Here is a 15,447-nt window from a genome sequence, read left to right as displayed (position 1 = left end):
CTGAGAATCTATGAATACATACCAAGTTCTGTAAGAATTTGCAGTTCTGAAAACTTGTGAGCAGCTCTAAAATGTCTGAACCAGAGATGCCATCAGTAACTCACAAGGCTTGCTTCTCACTGTTTAGAAACTATTTTGCTACAGTTGGGTGCAGAAGCCCATGACACAAAGAAATGTGGCATGCAGTTTCAGGAGCGTATGTAAGTCTGAAAGGGAAAAACAAAGGTCTGGGACAATGAAAACTTCAATGCACGAGAGTAGTTTTTATGATTGTGACAACAAAATAACGTTATTATTGAGAACATCTCAGTCTCACCAAAACATCTGGCCACTTTTCTACATCTGGGCTTTTTTTTTTTTTTTTTTTTTTTTTTTTTTTTTTTTTTGCTTTGCTCATCTTGGGGCTGGTGAAGGTTAAGCAAGCAATGGCAATGAAAATCAGTGAAAAGTGATGGTTTGGGGCACAGCCAAGAGGACATTGCACAGACTGCTCCACACTGACCCCCAAGTGCCTGGGGTGTCCATGAAAAGAGGAGATCCCCCTATGAGACTAGAAGTAATTCAATCTGTTTCTGGCTGGCTCACGTTTTCTTACCAAAGGCTACAAGTTCATCTGTAGTGTACACGTCATGTCCTTAATTAAATGAACTGAAACTGTCTAATTTATAGCCCTTGAAACATCATCTGCAGCTTTAACTCTCACTTGGGAATTTGCATTACTCTGTCTCAGGACTTCTTTTTAGCGGTCTTTTTCAGAGTAGAACTGATGAACATCATGTCAAAATTAGGACTTTATCTACCCATTCTGCACTTATTTTGGCATAATAAACCCTTTTAATTCTACTCCATTTAAGACTTTTCACAGGTTTATATCTGAAATTTTGTTGAGTTTTTACCTTCAGTATTATTTTTTTCTTCTTTTAACTTTACCTAGATCCTAAATGGATTTATGTTCTAGATGCTGTATGATGCTAGGGTTAATCAGTGAAAGCTAACAAAAACTCTCAGACAGTTTTTAATCTGGTGTGAGGGAAAACTGTACCTAAGTAGAGGTGACACTTTTTCAACAAATACAGAGGAGCATGCCACTTCCTAGACTTTTTGCAGCTTGAAAGGAAACATGAAACATGAAAGAGCCAACAACACCCTGAACTTCCAGAATGATCAAGGGCTGGAGCATATATCCTGGGAGGAAAGGATGAGGGACTGGGGCTTTTTCTACCTGGAGAAGGGATGGCTTTGAGGGGACCCAACAGCTTCTTCCACTGCCTACAGGGAGGTCACAGAGATGGAGCCAAGCTCTTCAGAATGGCACATGGTGGGAGAATGAGAGGCAGTAGGGAGAAGAAACAGGAGCAGTTCACACTGGATCTAAGGAGAAACATTTTTTGCCATAGGACAGTGAAGCAGTTGCTCAGTGCAGTCTCCAGAATTTGAGAGTTTCAAGACCAGGATCAAGCCCTCAACAACCTGGTCTGATCCCATGGCTGACCCTGCTCTGAGCAGGAGGTTGCACTACAGACCTCCTGGGGTCCCTTACAAACTGAATTTCTCTATGATGCCACGATGCCTGTGAAAAATCTATGCTTGCCCCACAAGCATTTACCCCATGACTTTTCCAAATGTTGCAGAGCTCTTAAATTATAAATATTATAAATTTAAATAGCATTATAAATATTACAGTAAACTCTTGCTGCTTCTCCTGTAATTCTGAAGTCCTGCTGTCACTACTTAGCTACGCAAAAAATCACCAGCTATTTGTAAGAGTCTCACATGCACCTTGCAGTGATGAAGTATAAAAGTACAAGTCCTGTATTAATATACCTGCTGTCACTACTTAGCTACGCAAAAAATCACCAGCTATTTGTAAGAGTCTCACATGCACCTTGCAGTGATGAAGTATAAAAGTACAAGTCCTGTATTAATATACCTGCAGGGATAATTAAAGAAAGAAACAAGCAAGCACTTAAAAAGGTAAGAAACAAGTAAGTCTTCATCTAGTTATGTTCACTCATGCTTAATAAACACACAGAAAATATGACATCCACAGTACCATGAATAACTATAAAAAAAAAAAAAAAAAAAAAAAGAATAAATATAACAGAAGACTTTGCCCAAGGCATGCTTTCTATGTGATGTAGCACTTGGGCCTCTAGGGCACCTGCTAAGCCTTAGTTTACCCAACTGGGCTTTGCCAGACCCATGCACAGACACCCCATACCTGAGCCCATTTTGTCTCAGACCAGACCCAAGTTGCAGCTTTGTCTCCAGCTCCCCAAGGAAGCCTGGCCCTGCCTCATCCCCAGCAATGGCTGGGGCTGCCTCTGGACCCCTTCATCACCTACCTACTCTGCCCATTTGGCACTCATGCTGGGTGGGGAAGGTGCAGGTTTTGCTGGGTCACGCCAGCTTCTGGCTTGGCCCACTCCTGCATCCCTTAGGATGCAGATTTCCTAAATCTTCAACATTTTTTTTCTCAAGCTGAATTGTCTAGTCATCTATACTTTCCACTGTGATTTTCTAGGCAATAAATATAAATAAAGGTGGCAAACCATAGCTCACTCCCAGTGTCAGGACTGACGGTCTGAAAGCATCTAGCATAGTGAGTACAGGGCTGGCATTTGAAGGTCCTTGGTTCTCCTGCAGCAATTGTCAAGGAGCAGAGGATGATGTTTTGAAAGCTCTTAAGACCTTTAGTTATGGCACCATGATCACACCAGGCTATATTTTCAAAACACATAATAGTAAATCTGTTAACATTTACTTAACTTTCTGCAATAATCTCTGTTTAGAAATGGGCCAGCATAGAAGTGTGAGAACACAACACATTTGTCTAAGCTGAAAAATGTGTTTTTCCCCCTCCTTGAGCAACCTTTTATGTAAAATTCCTTCTAAAGATTATCCAAAACAGCTCAAAGAGAGCTGCAAGAAAGTATAATAACATTCTACCTTTAGCAGAGCTATCATACATGAACTCCTCTGAACCTGTACATCCAGCCAAGCCTCAGAACTGGAAACTTCCACCACACACTTACAACTACTCAATTTAGTCAAAGCAGAATTTAAAAAACAAATGTGTAAAGTTGTCCAAGCACTGTGTTAATCTCACTACGACAGACTCATCTCTCAATCTAAAAGTCAAGTCAAATATTATCAAAAAAAGACATTCTCAGACGTGCTAGTATTTATTCCCATTCAAGACACCATTAAAACCCTCCACATTCCTTTAGCAGCTCTAACAATTGATATCACCAATAAAATACATTAAAAAGGTACTGCATTTGCAGAGTCTTTTAGAGCATTTTAATAGATGCCGGTGTAGAAGGTTGGTAAGACTACCAGACCAGCTAGCTCACCAGCTACTGAAGATTTATCAGAAAGTAAATATTCCACAGATGTCAGCTGGAATACCAGAGCAGTAAAGCTTAGGTCTCAGGAATTGACCAGTTCACTATCAATACTGTTTTAAAGTTTATGTTTTTTTGGTCTTTCTTAACTGAGTGCAAGCATTCTATTATTGAACTGTAATCTAGGCCATTTTACAGATTCCTGTAGACTGGCAGGAAAGATATGAATCTCTGAAAAGTAGTAATTCTTTTCCACCTCTATTTTTGATTTGTATCTTCAGCCATCACCCTTCCAAAGGCACCTGTAATAAAAGCTTCCAGGCAAATGAAACTTAGGTCCTCTCCAGAAGTCAGAGCTAATACATCACCATAAAAATACTTCTGAGGATTTATAGCCTGGAGAAAGTACATATAGATTGAACAGGGAGCATCTTATGGGAATACCCATGAGAGAAAGATGTGGGAAATTCCTCCCTTTTATAGTAATCCTGCATTTTTCACTTTATTAAAGAGATTTTTCAGTTCAGAGTTGCTTATATCTATAGATGCTTATTACAAATTCAACAAAGGAGTGACATAACAGAAGATTACTTTTTGCTGAATAAAACATCAGAGATAATCTGTGCTACAGAAGAGAGCCAGCAAACACACAAAATCCTTGTTTAAGCAATCTGAATTAACACAGCACTTCAGAACAGTAAAAACATTCACAGCACTACCACAGCGTAAATGCAGAGTTAGAAAGCAGCAGAAATCATTCAAAATGTCTCCGTGACAGATTAACAGTGTGGTGCTCCCAGCATAAAAGTTGAAACACATGGAGACAATTGCTTTTTGGCCTTGCAAGTCTACAGATTGCCTCAGCATAAGATTTAGCAATATAGATTTCTAAGTCCTGGGACAATAAGAAGATATTCAGGATGAAGAGAGACTTTTCCCTGCCATTCTGGCACGGTAGAAGTCGCCTTTGGAAGTCTGAGTCAGGAACTGTCTGAAACCTCTGAGAACTGAGCTGCTTTGGCACCTCTTAAATGCATGCAGTGTCTTCTCTTGTTTCCAGGTTTTCTTGTGTTTCCAGTTCTGTATTTCATTGATGTGTTTTTTGAAAGGATGCAAGAGATTTTTTTCTTTAAGAGGAAAAAAAAAAAAAAAAAGTGGGGCTACAGACTTGGTGTATTTTAGTTAAGCTTCTGCTCAGCAACTTCATTGTTTTAGTTAAGGACTGATTTAGAGAATAACTGAAATACCTTGCAAACTGCATTTGATTTGGGTATCTCCTCATATTTTTAGGAATTTGGATTTGTAGTTCTCCTGCATAGCCTCTCGTCTTTTCCCTCTTAACAGTTAGGAAACACTGATGCAGAGATGTAAAATCCATTCTGCAAAATCTGATGACAATAGAGAAGAGTATGCACCCTTAACCCATGAAGTGATTTACAAATACTTTAGTACTGAGCTGGTTAAAGAAAGAATATGAAGTATAAACAGACAACTCTCTCCAGTAATTCCGCTTTTTTTTTTTTTTTTTATTTTCCTGTTTCTGTGAATTGCAACCCTTGCATTATTTGTAAGTTAGTAAGCAATCAGAACTTGTCGTGAACTTTTGTTTCCACCAAATTTCACCAGTTTAATCTGCAGCATTGCAAGTTCTTAGCTCTACATTATGTTGGCATGTGCTGATATCACATGATCAATCTATATTAAAGAAAAAAAAATGTTTAGATAAGTCTGTGTTGGCCCATAACTTCCCCTGTAAAGGCACAAATACTGTACTCAGCAGAACACATTAAATTTAGCAGGTATATAGGTTCACTGCTTCTGAATGATGTACATATCTCAATACAATATGTTATTAGTCAGAGGAAGAAAGCCTTTTTTGCCCAAGAGAACTGACAAGGGTTCAAGTAAAATTTACTGCAGAAAGCTTGCAGAGACATCAGTGAAAATCCTCATAAAGTCATCCTTCAAATACATCTAAAATGATTTATTTGATTGAAAAAATATACTAGCTGCTGCTGGTGATTGGTAGACTCCTAAATGTTCTTATGTTCTTATTTACAAGAATTTAACCAAGAAAGCATTTGAGGGGAAATAAATAAATAATAATACCAGACAAAGACTTCAAAAGAATCAAACCATTTTACAAGCCACCTGAACACAACAGATTAAACCTAGGAGGGGAGAATCAGGGCCACACTGACTGCTTCTTACTACAGACATCCTTATCACCAACTACTTTTATTTCTGTGCTACTTGTATACTGCTTTCTGCAGTGTCTCGGTGGACATACAGGCATATAAATTCAAATAAAATACCACTTGTAATTAAGTTGTGTCTGTGAGGATCTATTTGAGTCTCATGGTGACACACCAGGGTGGAATGCAGGAACACAAAAACACGGTAGCAACAGCCCAGCAACTCCCCATGAAGTTCAACAGTCTAAATCAGCCCCAGCCAACCTGCTGGTAGGTATATGTAGGTAGGAGATAAAGACAACATTTACTTGAGAGTGAATGGGTGTCAACTTACTCTGAATAAGTTTAATATACAAAATTTGGGGCTGGAGTCCTAGGAGTATTCTAGGAGTACAAGAAAGAAGAAACTTAATTGCCTGTAAGAGACAGCTTGATGTTTTATCAAAATATGAGAATAAGTACCTGGATTCAATAGTCCAGAAGATATCTGAAATCCTGATGGTCTATGGTTGAAATCTCAATGTCTTATGAAAGTTGATATACCTTACTATAATTTAGAACAGTAAACAAAACAAAAGGTAGTGTTTAGTTAAATATATTTAACTTAAACTTAAAGACAACCTAAAGGCTTTTATCAGTTAAGAGTAGTTTGTTTCTTTTCATCTCAAAACCATTTGTATTACAATAAGCTGATTAGAAAAATCAAGCCCATCTTAGAAAGATAAAGTGTTCACATAAAACAAGCAAACTTTTGACATTATTGCTGCAGGCAAGCAGAGCAGCTGGGTATAGACAAGCCTTCAACAGCTTAACATCTATTTAATTAACAGCAAAACCTTCTTTGGGATCCTGTTTAGAGGCTGCAATTGCAAAGAATTGGCACACCCCATGAGGACCCACACTGTCATGGAACCTGGACATTGGGACACCAGCCTGGGAGGGTGCTAGTCACTCTCACTGGTGTGTCCTGGCTTCTCTTGTGGCAGAGCTCTTACAGAGCTAGGTTAAGCAGCCCTTTTCCTTCCAGATCTGGAGCCAGAATACTGCAGGGTGCTGCACTGCCTCGTGGCCTCCTACACATCCATACTGCCAATGCATAAACTTATCTGAAATCAGTGCAATAAATCACTGTAACACAGCACAAGTCATTCCTTCCTGTATACAAATGTGTTAACTAAATGGAGACATATCAAGCCCTACATTAATCTACATCCCAGAAGTGATTTTATTCTTCAACCTTTTTCAGCAGTGTTTTTTTATTATTATTATTTTTACTTTTATGTGAGATTTACTAAGATAGATCATCAGCTGAGATCTGTCTTACTACGTTTTCTCTATAATGAGACAGAACTCTACAATTAGGAGGTTCTGTAAACTCCAAACATGACACGTAAGCAGTCAGTCTTCTCTAATTTAGGAGCAAATTTAGCAGCTTTTAATGTTAAGAAAATGGTTAATTTATCAATCCCAAGAGAATCCTTTTAAACAAGATAATTCTAGAGTAATATGAGGAAGGTAAATTGAAAATGGTTATTTTATGGTGATGCAGAACTGGGAGTATTTATTCCTGTCCTATTGATTCTGACTGCTACAGAAGAAACAACATCCTTGGTCAAAGCAAGTATCACATCAGCTTCCAGGTGTATGCCAAATCCAATCTCTAAAACTTTCACAAGGTTTCTAGAACTTTCATTTGTAGAGCTGTACCATTTTTCTCAGAGCACTGAAGTCTTACCCCAAACCTGTGTCTTTAAATTTAAAGTAGAAAGTATCTGTTCACAGAGGAACAGCATGATCTCAAGAACAAAACAACTAGGGATTAATTTAGGGGAAATGCTGGCTTTTTAGGGCATATGTTCAATTATATTTTACAAGAAGAGGAAATACAGTGTCTTACTTCCAATTGACATTGATAAAACATTGACAATGCTGTGAGAATCGCATATGCTATATAAAGAAGTAAAAATACATCCAGGAACCTGGATTTCTTTTTCAAAAAGCTAACATCTGCTGACAGTACAGCAATTCCAAGAAAATTCCTCCCCCGCCCAAGGGAAACAGTCTGTACTGTCAAAACTTGCTAGAAAAATTGCTTTCAGGAAGGAATAGTTGCAGAACTTAATGGGACATCCAAAGCATTCCTGGTAAGAGAGCAAAACTGGTTGGTTGTACTTAGAAGGGACATCTCAGAGGCACAATGTAGATGGTAACAAAAAGAGCAAACAGCACTGAAGCAGATGAAATGATACTCTCGAAGAAGAAAGCTGGGTCGCACAACTGTCAGCAGAATAAACCCATGCACTACTTTACAGGCAACAAGACAAACTTTTCCCCACTTGAGTGATCTATGCTTTGGCTGAATAGACAAACTTGGTCTCTTATGCAAGAAGCATACTGCAGAATTAAGTTCCCATATATGCTCATCAGAAGAAAAACATGTTCAAAAACAAAAAACAAAAAACAAAAAAAAACAAAAAACAAAACAAAACAAAAAACCAGAAAAACAACAACAACAACAAAAAAAAACACACCAAAACACACCTCTGACTTGAAGAAATTACTTGAGTCTTCTATTACTTTACATAACACTTTGGCTTGTAGTGTGTCAGTCACTTCGCAAAACAATAATTATTTATATTAACAAGATGTTAAATCTGCTCTCATTCTGATGAAAATTGACCCTATACATGTCCTAAACAGATGCAGCTAATCTTACAATAGATTTCTACATGCTGTATCATACTGGTCCAGTACTTAGAAGAGAAACATTAAAAGCACTTAGAGAAAAGAGAAAATAGAGAAATTATTAGCCATAAACCAAGCTTATGCAGGAAGCAACTCTGACAGAGTCAGTAAGTGGAAAGAAGCATGACAATGGATAGGTGAATGGGATCACTGAAGAACTACATGAAAACACAAATTAAAAATGGTAATTACAGTTCAGTTACACACATGCAGACTTGCAAAAAAAAATGAGCCTTCCATCTAGCCTATGTAGATGTAGAAATGTTATCAGCATCCCCAAATAAACTTTTTTAAAAGAAACTTCTAAGACTTGAGATGATGAAGCAAAAACCATAGTCCGTGTCCCGCCCCACCCCCCAAGTATTTATTTTACATTTGTTTTTTCCTTTCTTCTCATCTTTTTTTGTTTGTTTGTTTTGGTTTCAGATTTAGTCAAGACAATTTCCTAGAGCAGGACATGATATAACTTAAAATGGCTTACCCAGTTTTACTTCAGCAAAAACTCAGACTAATGTCGGGCCCTAAAGACTGCAAGGCTTTTAAAGGCAAGGTTGTGCAGTCCAGGTAAACCAGTCAAGGTTGTAACCCTTGTAAATGTAGTATTATTTTCTTTGTGCAAACAAACAAGATGTTACCCTCTTTTTAAAGCTCTGTTCTACTTTACTGCATGTAATTAAAAAAACCTACAGAACTGATCAGAGTTTATTGGTGGAGAGCAGCTGGGTAGAAGATGATTCCCACACAGCACCTTGTCATACAGAAACACAAGGCCTTGTTTTTATTAATTGTTAAGCAATTTGTCTACTCCACCACCAAACAACTTTCCCTCATGTGTAATCCACAGCTCTGCCAAGACAGCCCTGCCAAATCACCACTCCCTTCACCTGAAAGTCATTTTCTTAAGTTCTTGTTTAAAGTAGAAACCAAATGGTTATTACATTTTTGTTAATGTAACACAGCTATATTATAACAACCTGTGGCAGATACACAAGACTTGGACAGTCATGCTAACAGATGTTTGAGAAGGGAACAATTCTTTGTTTGGTTTGTTTACGTGCCAGCAGACCTTGTGCTGAATCTATATAAAAACCATCTTCCTCTCTCCTGAAAATACGTATTAGAGAAAGGACTACATAAATCCCTAGTGTAAATCCACTGAAGTCAGCAGTGTTACATCAGCAGTGAATTTGACGCTTTGTGGTTAGCTTACATTTATTTAAAAGCGTAGTCATGAATCCATCTTCTTTCTGTCTGCCTACCTTCCTTAAGAGAGGGTGGACTACACCAAGTAATGAAGTGGATTAGTCACAGTGGCTCTCTGAATATGTACTGAACTTCCCCAGTTATTTAAGGATATGGTTTCATATGTTTAACTTTTACATTTGGATAAAGGGATTACAATATGAGTAATGTCTAACAACCACTGCATATAGTTTATTTGCTTTGCAACATCTGCTGAATCTGTTGAAGATCAAATCCAATAAGAAAAAGATTAAAAAAAATAACTAAAATCTCAACAACGCACAAAATTAGGGAGCCTGCCCTTTTGCTTGAAGACAAATGTTCCCATGTCCATAAGCATCTGAAATGGTCCTGCTCCAAACACATCCACTAATTTGCATCTCTGGTGCCAACAGGAAATATAACAGTGAAAAGAAAAACAAACAGCAGAACAACAGAGGGGTAAAAAAGTACGTAGAGGACTGAGCAGAAATGGAATTTCTATGACGGTGCCAAGTAATACGGGGAAAGGGTGAGAATGGAAACAGCAGAGAAAAAGTTCTGCTGGTAAATTAATAACACAACAGAAAGAAATTGAAAAGTGCTGCTGTATATAGAACTGTTGGCTTGGACCTGTTCTTGGTTTCTTCAAACAGATCTATTTGCAAAGGACTTGGGTGGCCTGGCAGTCTCCTGATTTTCCCTATGAACGCTGACATGTGGAACATGTCTTCAAGAGTATATGAGGAAAGTGACCACATAACAGATGGATTTTCTTGTTTATTGGCAGGTACAAGCTAATGACAAACAGCACTGCAGCTATTACATTTTGCTTGAAATATTTCCTTAACGAAAAGACCAGTTCAATTAATGATTCCAAGTAAAGAGCAAGAACACCTTTCTAATTTTATTCTCTCAAAGGAAAAGGCATCTACCATCTGTTTTTTATCCTTTCTAGTCTCCTGTTTTGCTTTATCATTTATTATTTATTGATTTGTTTTTAAAGCATTTAACAGTGTCTGTAGTTGTTAAATCCCAATGTGGAAATTTTTGATCATCAAACATTACCTTACTTCTAGAGAAAAAGGAATCTAACCTTGAAAAGAGATGCTTTGAGTAGTATAAGAATACTGTATTTATCCATCTTTAGTACAAGAAAACACAAGAGTGGGAAAGAAAGTTATTTAATTGGTGTTCAGTGGCTGGTGTGAAACTGTCCATGGGTCACTAGAACATGAAACAAAGTTGGACACTGACTGAGGGGTCAATTTTCTCTCCTAAAGTGAGGGTAAGTTAGACTGAAGTAAGTAAGTCTGAAAGTTACAAAACAGCACAGCAGTTTGGTATGTATGGGGTTCTATCATGAAGAACTTGTTGGAAAACTGTGAGGAAGAGGAGAAAATGACATGACAAGAAAAAAAAGGGGGAGGAAGGGAGAAGCTCAAATAAGCTGGAAAGAAAAAAAAAAAAAAGAAAAAGAAAAAAAAAGAGGCTGTTTCAGGTCTTTAAATTTCTCACATCATTTAGGGAGAAATCATCTCAGCAATGCTTGGTTGTTCTCTTCCATTTTCCCCTATATTAGGGCCATGTAAACTCATGTAGACTCAAAACAAGTGTGTTTAGACCATGAGCAATACCTGGGTTTGTTATCAAAGCACAGCAGTTTTATGTGTGTCATCATTTTGGAAGTTGTCAGCCCTGTCAGCATTTCTCTGAAGTGTGAAATAAGGACCCTACTTCACTGCTCAACAGTACTTATTTATAGCCCCTATATTTCAGCTGAACTTGGGAACTGTAAAAGAAATTTAGCTTACCTTCATCTCCTAAAATATTGAGGAAAAAACATAAACAAACTATCTTAATTCTGTGGCAAATTCCAAGGTAACAAAAAAAAAAAAAAATACAGACAGTTTGAAAATATTTAGTTAAAGAGATATTTACTCTAACAGCCACTGAACAACTTGCTATTCCATCCCAGAGCAACCATCAACTCAAGTAAACGAGAGAATCAAGTTATTTGGGGAATGTATACCTCTAATTAGCTGGAATTATTTGTGCAGTTAATTCATTTATGGATAGATTTCTCAGCAAGCCCAGGGCTTCCACTGCTTCTGCACTGCCATACCAGGCTTAATTGCCATTCTGTTTCTCTTTAAAAAAAAAAAAAAACAAAAACAAAAAAAACTTAATGGATATTTGAGTGCTGTAGGGGAATGCAGGTGGTGAGAGTTTAGCCTGGAAAGGACAGGCTGTCCTCAAAGCTAGAAAACACAGGCTGCAAGTCCCCCCTTTTCTTCCTCATCAGGGAGACTGACAACTCTTACTGCCCAACCAGTACTTGTAGTGATTGGTACAAGTCTCACCTAGTTATACACACTTGTAATTACTGAACAAGCATCACATCAGAGCAGATGTGTACAGCTTGCTCTTCACCTAGAATCAGTCTTCTCCTGCTAAATCCTCTTTGCTTCTTTAATGCAGCCTGCATTCCCCTAAAAGCTATAAAGCACTGACTCCTATCAAGTGACTGAAATACGCCTGAGCAGAGATACCACATAAAACCCACCACTGCAAATATCGGCACACTGCAAATATAGACACAGGTTAGCACAGCTAACTTACAGACCACACTTCAGCTAGTTATCTAGGGTTTGGTAGAGAGCACAACCACAGCTGATTTCAGGGAAATGGATACAAATGAAAAAATAATAATAATAAAAAAAATCGAATGGTTGAGCAGGGGATGCTTGACATCTGACTCCATGAGGGAAGGGAGGAATCTGACACATTAATTTATTTTTACTGCAAAGCTTTCAGAACAGATTTTTTTTCCTCTTCTTTTTAGTGACTTGCTGCATTTTTTATGTTGAATGAACCTGATTCTATTTGTTTAAATTAGCAACTAGGCAGCTAACCAAGTTGCTCATGACTAGAACTATCTAAAATACCTCTGTTGAGGACTGTTGTTTGCAATTAATTAGAACATGGAGATCTTTTATCAAATGAACAGTTACTCTTTAAAAATCACAAGAACAGAATTGTAACAACTGAGCAGATGATATATTTTCAAGTTATTGTCTTCCGTCAGCTGAAAGAAACAGAAGAGGTGCTAGAAATACCTAGAGAGAGGAACTCCCTCTTTTCCTACTGGTAGGTAACTTCAGTTGAGTGTTACATAGCTGAACCATTGCTGCATTTCTACAACTAAGGTACCCTTTTTGGCTTTGCATTAATGATAAATATGGTCATTAAAAGAAAGCACGAGCAACCCACACACACACCACCCATCCAAGTGTTGTGTTAAACTGCAACATGACCACAGGTTTCAGAGGTGCACGTGGTACATCTGTTAGCAGACCAAGCATGTTCTTGCCAGCAGCATGTAATGCATTTGGCTGATGAGCTGCTCTCCCTCCACCAGCCTCCTGCCAGCGGGCTGCAGGTTTACCCCACGGCAGTGGTTACACATCTCCATAATGCTGCAGTAGAAACCACTGTCCAGTGGCTGAAATTCAAGAGCTTCCTAGCCGAGGTACTTGCTCCCCTGAGGTCTGGTGTTATGTATGTCACTTCAACACTTCTCCCATCCTCTTCTGGCTGAGCTGATCTAGTCTGCAAGACATACAAGTCAGGCGACGGATGCCGACTGTCAGATGCACACTGTGATGCTGTCCCTCACTGAGGTTGCTAAGTGCTACAGTAACACAAATAAGGATACGGTATTAGACAGCTGCCTAAAATGAACAGACTAGATGGGAACTTGGGGACTCAGCTTCAGTTTCAACAGCTTTTGAGAAATCTTGGACTAGTCACTTCCCCATACTGGGTCCCAGCTTCTCCACCTGCAAAAACTGAAATCAAGAGACTGACTTAATCTGAAAGTTCATGGGAGCCTCCATGGAAGCCAAACACTAACAGCAAAACCATGTCCATTTGTCAGAAGCTATTACCCAATCTTTTTGGTAACATTCAGTTATCTGAATTAAAGTTGAGTGTTTTTCCTTTATTTCTTTAAATATAGTAACTTCACATACTGCTACCTTGACTGATCATGCAAGCACACATTTTTTATTTGTGGGGGGTAGGGGGACTCATATGTGCTATTTGTATTCCTACGTGAAAAAAGATATATAATGACCTGATTATTTAGATTTAGAAGATTATTTATGCTCTTGAAATTAAACCTGGGTAGTTTTGAAGGAAAGAAATGCAGATATGAGCTGTTTGATTTATTTTTATTTAGACATTTTAAGATGTATTTATTTTAAATAATGATTTGTGTCTGAAGCCAGTTATCACCACATCAGGTAATACTGGAAACTGGAGGCACAGAATTTATTTGCCAAACTCATTACAGACAGAAGAAGGGACAGATGAGTCTCAGCCATCAGCTGGGGGATTATTAGGGGAAAGATTTTCATGGGCAGGTGATCCCAAAGAACAAACACAGGGGAATCACAATTTCAACTGCAAAAGTAATTTAAACAACATGACAACAGGGAGCCCACATGGATGGAAACAGATGACATGGCAGCCCTAGGGAAGCCAGGCACAAAGTTGCCCACACTCCTTGCCCAGGTCTTGCAGCCCACTACCTCCTGCACTCTTCTCACAGCCTTCCCTGTCCAAAAGGCCTTTGGAGGCCTTTACAAGTCCCTGCCATTAGAGGAACTCATTCCCTTCAAACCCTCTTATCCCACCCCTCCCAGCCTACTACCTTTTGGAAGCCACCATCTACCTAGGCCCACCATGGCAGCCAGCCCCGGCAGCACATGTAAAGGGGGCACAATCCAGTGCTCCCAATTCAAACATTGTAATAAACTCTTTGGCCCTCTTCCCATGAGGAGAAGAAAAAAAATATCAGCTCCAGGATGAGCTGTGAGTAGGAAGGCTTTGGTCCGCAGAGCAGTCACTTCCTCTCCCAATACCACGCTGATTTGCTTTGCCCAGAGGGGTGAAGAGTGGAATTCGAGAAAGGGACTATTTCCAGATGGTTATTTAAAAAAAAAAAAACAAACATAACAACAACAACAACAACAAAAAACTAACTTGCCTCCTTTTCTCCATTATTCCCCAGGCATCAAATAGTATTTCTAGATAAGCATCCCTCCAAGTACTGTCCTAGATAAGCATCCCTCCAAGTACTGTCCCTGGTAATTCATGACTGGTTATACCAAAGACCTCCCTAAGAGCAATAAATCTCAGCTTCAAATGATGCAGAAGCACCTTGGTCATGAAGGATGTTTTTGCTGTTCATCCTGCCTCTCCCTCTCTTTTTACGCAAGGAAATCACTTTGGTGATTTTTTGTGGAGGGAAAAGAGGGATGGGTAAGGAAAACGGGTCCAGAAAATTTGTCAAGGACCACAATTAATAATTGGAGAAAATCACAGGTAGAGAAGTCTGGACTTTTATTTCTCCCCAGACACAAGTAGCTAAAGACTGAAGGTGAAATGCTGTATAACACAGAAGAAACCAACTAATTGTCTAATCAAGCCAATACATCCCAGAAGTGGTGAATTTATTCAGTCATTATGTTGGTTCATTGTTTAAAAGCCACTGAAAAAATTTATATGCAATGAAAGTAAATGTTCTGTGATTCTGTGAAAGCCATTTAAGTGTTCTGCACTGATAAGCTATTGGCAAATTTTTGTTACCAGTGTGCTACCGTTTCACTGTTGCCAGAAACTGGGAGGAAAAGGCTGAAATTTATAATTACTGTGGGTGCTTCTAAGTTGTATAATCTTATCTTTCAGTAGTACAGCTCCATTCCCTAAAAAAATAAAAATAAGAAAATAAAAAAAAATAAAAATAAAATAAAAGCAAAGAAAGTTCTTACTACAGCTAGTCCAGAATTCCCCTTAGCTGAAGGGATGCTCTAATGCCTTCATAAAAAGGCACAGCTGGCTTTGGATGAAGAATCCACAACACCACATCAAAT

This window comes from Oxyura jamaicensis, chromosome 1 (genome assembly GCF_011077185.1).
Source record: "Oxyura jamaicensis isolate SHBP4307 breed ruddy duck chromosome 1, BPBGC_Ojam_1.0, whole genome shotgun sequence".
Lineage (NCBI taxonomy): Eukaryota > Metazoa > Chordata > Aves > Anseriformes > Anatidae > Oxyura > Oxyura jamaicensis.
Note: the sequence above shows the minus strand (reverse complement) of the source record.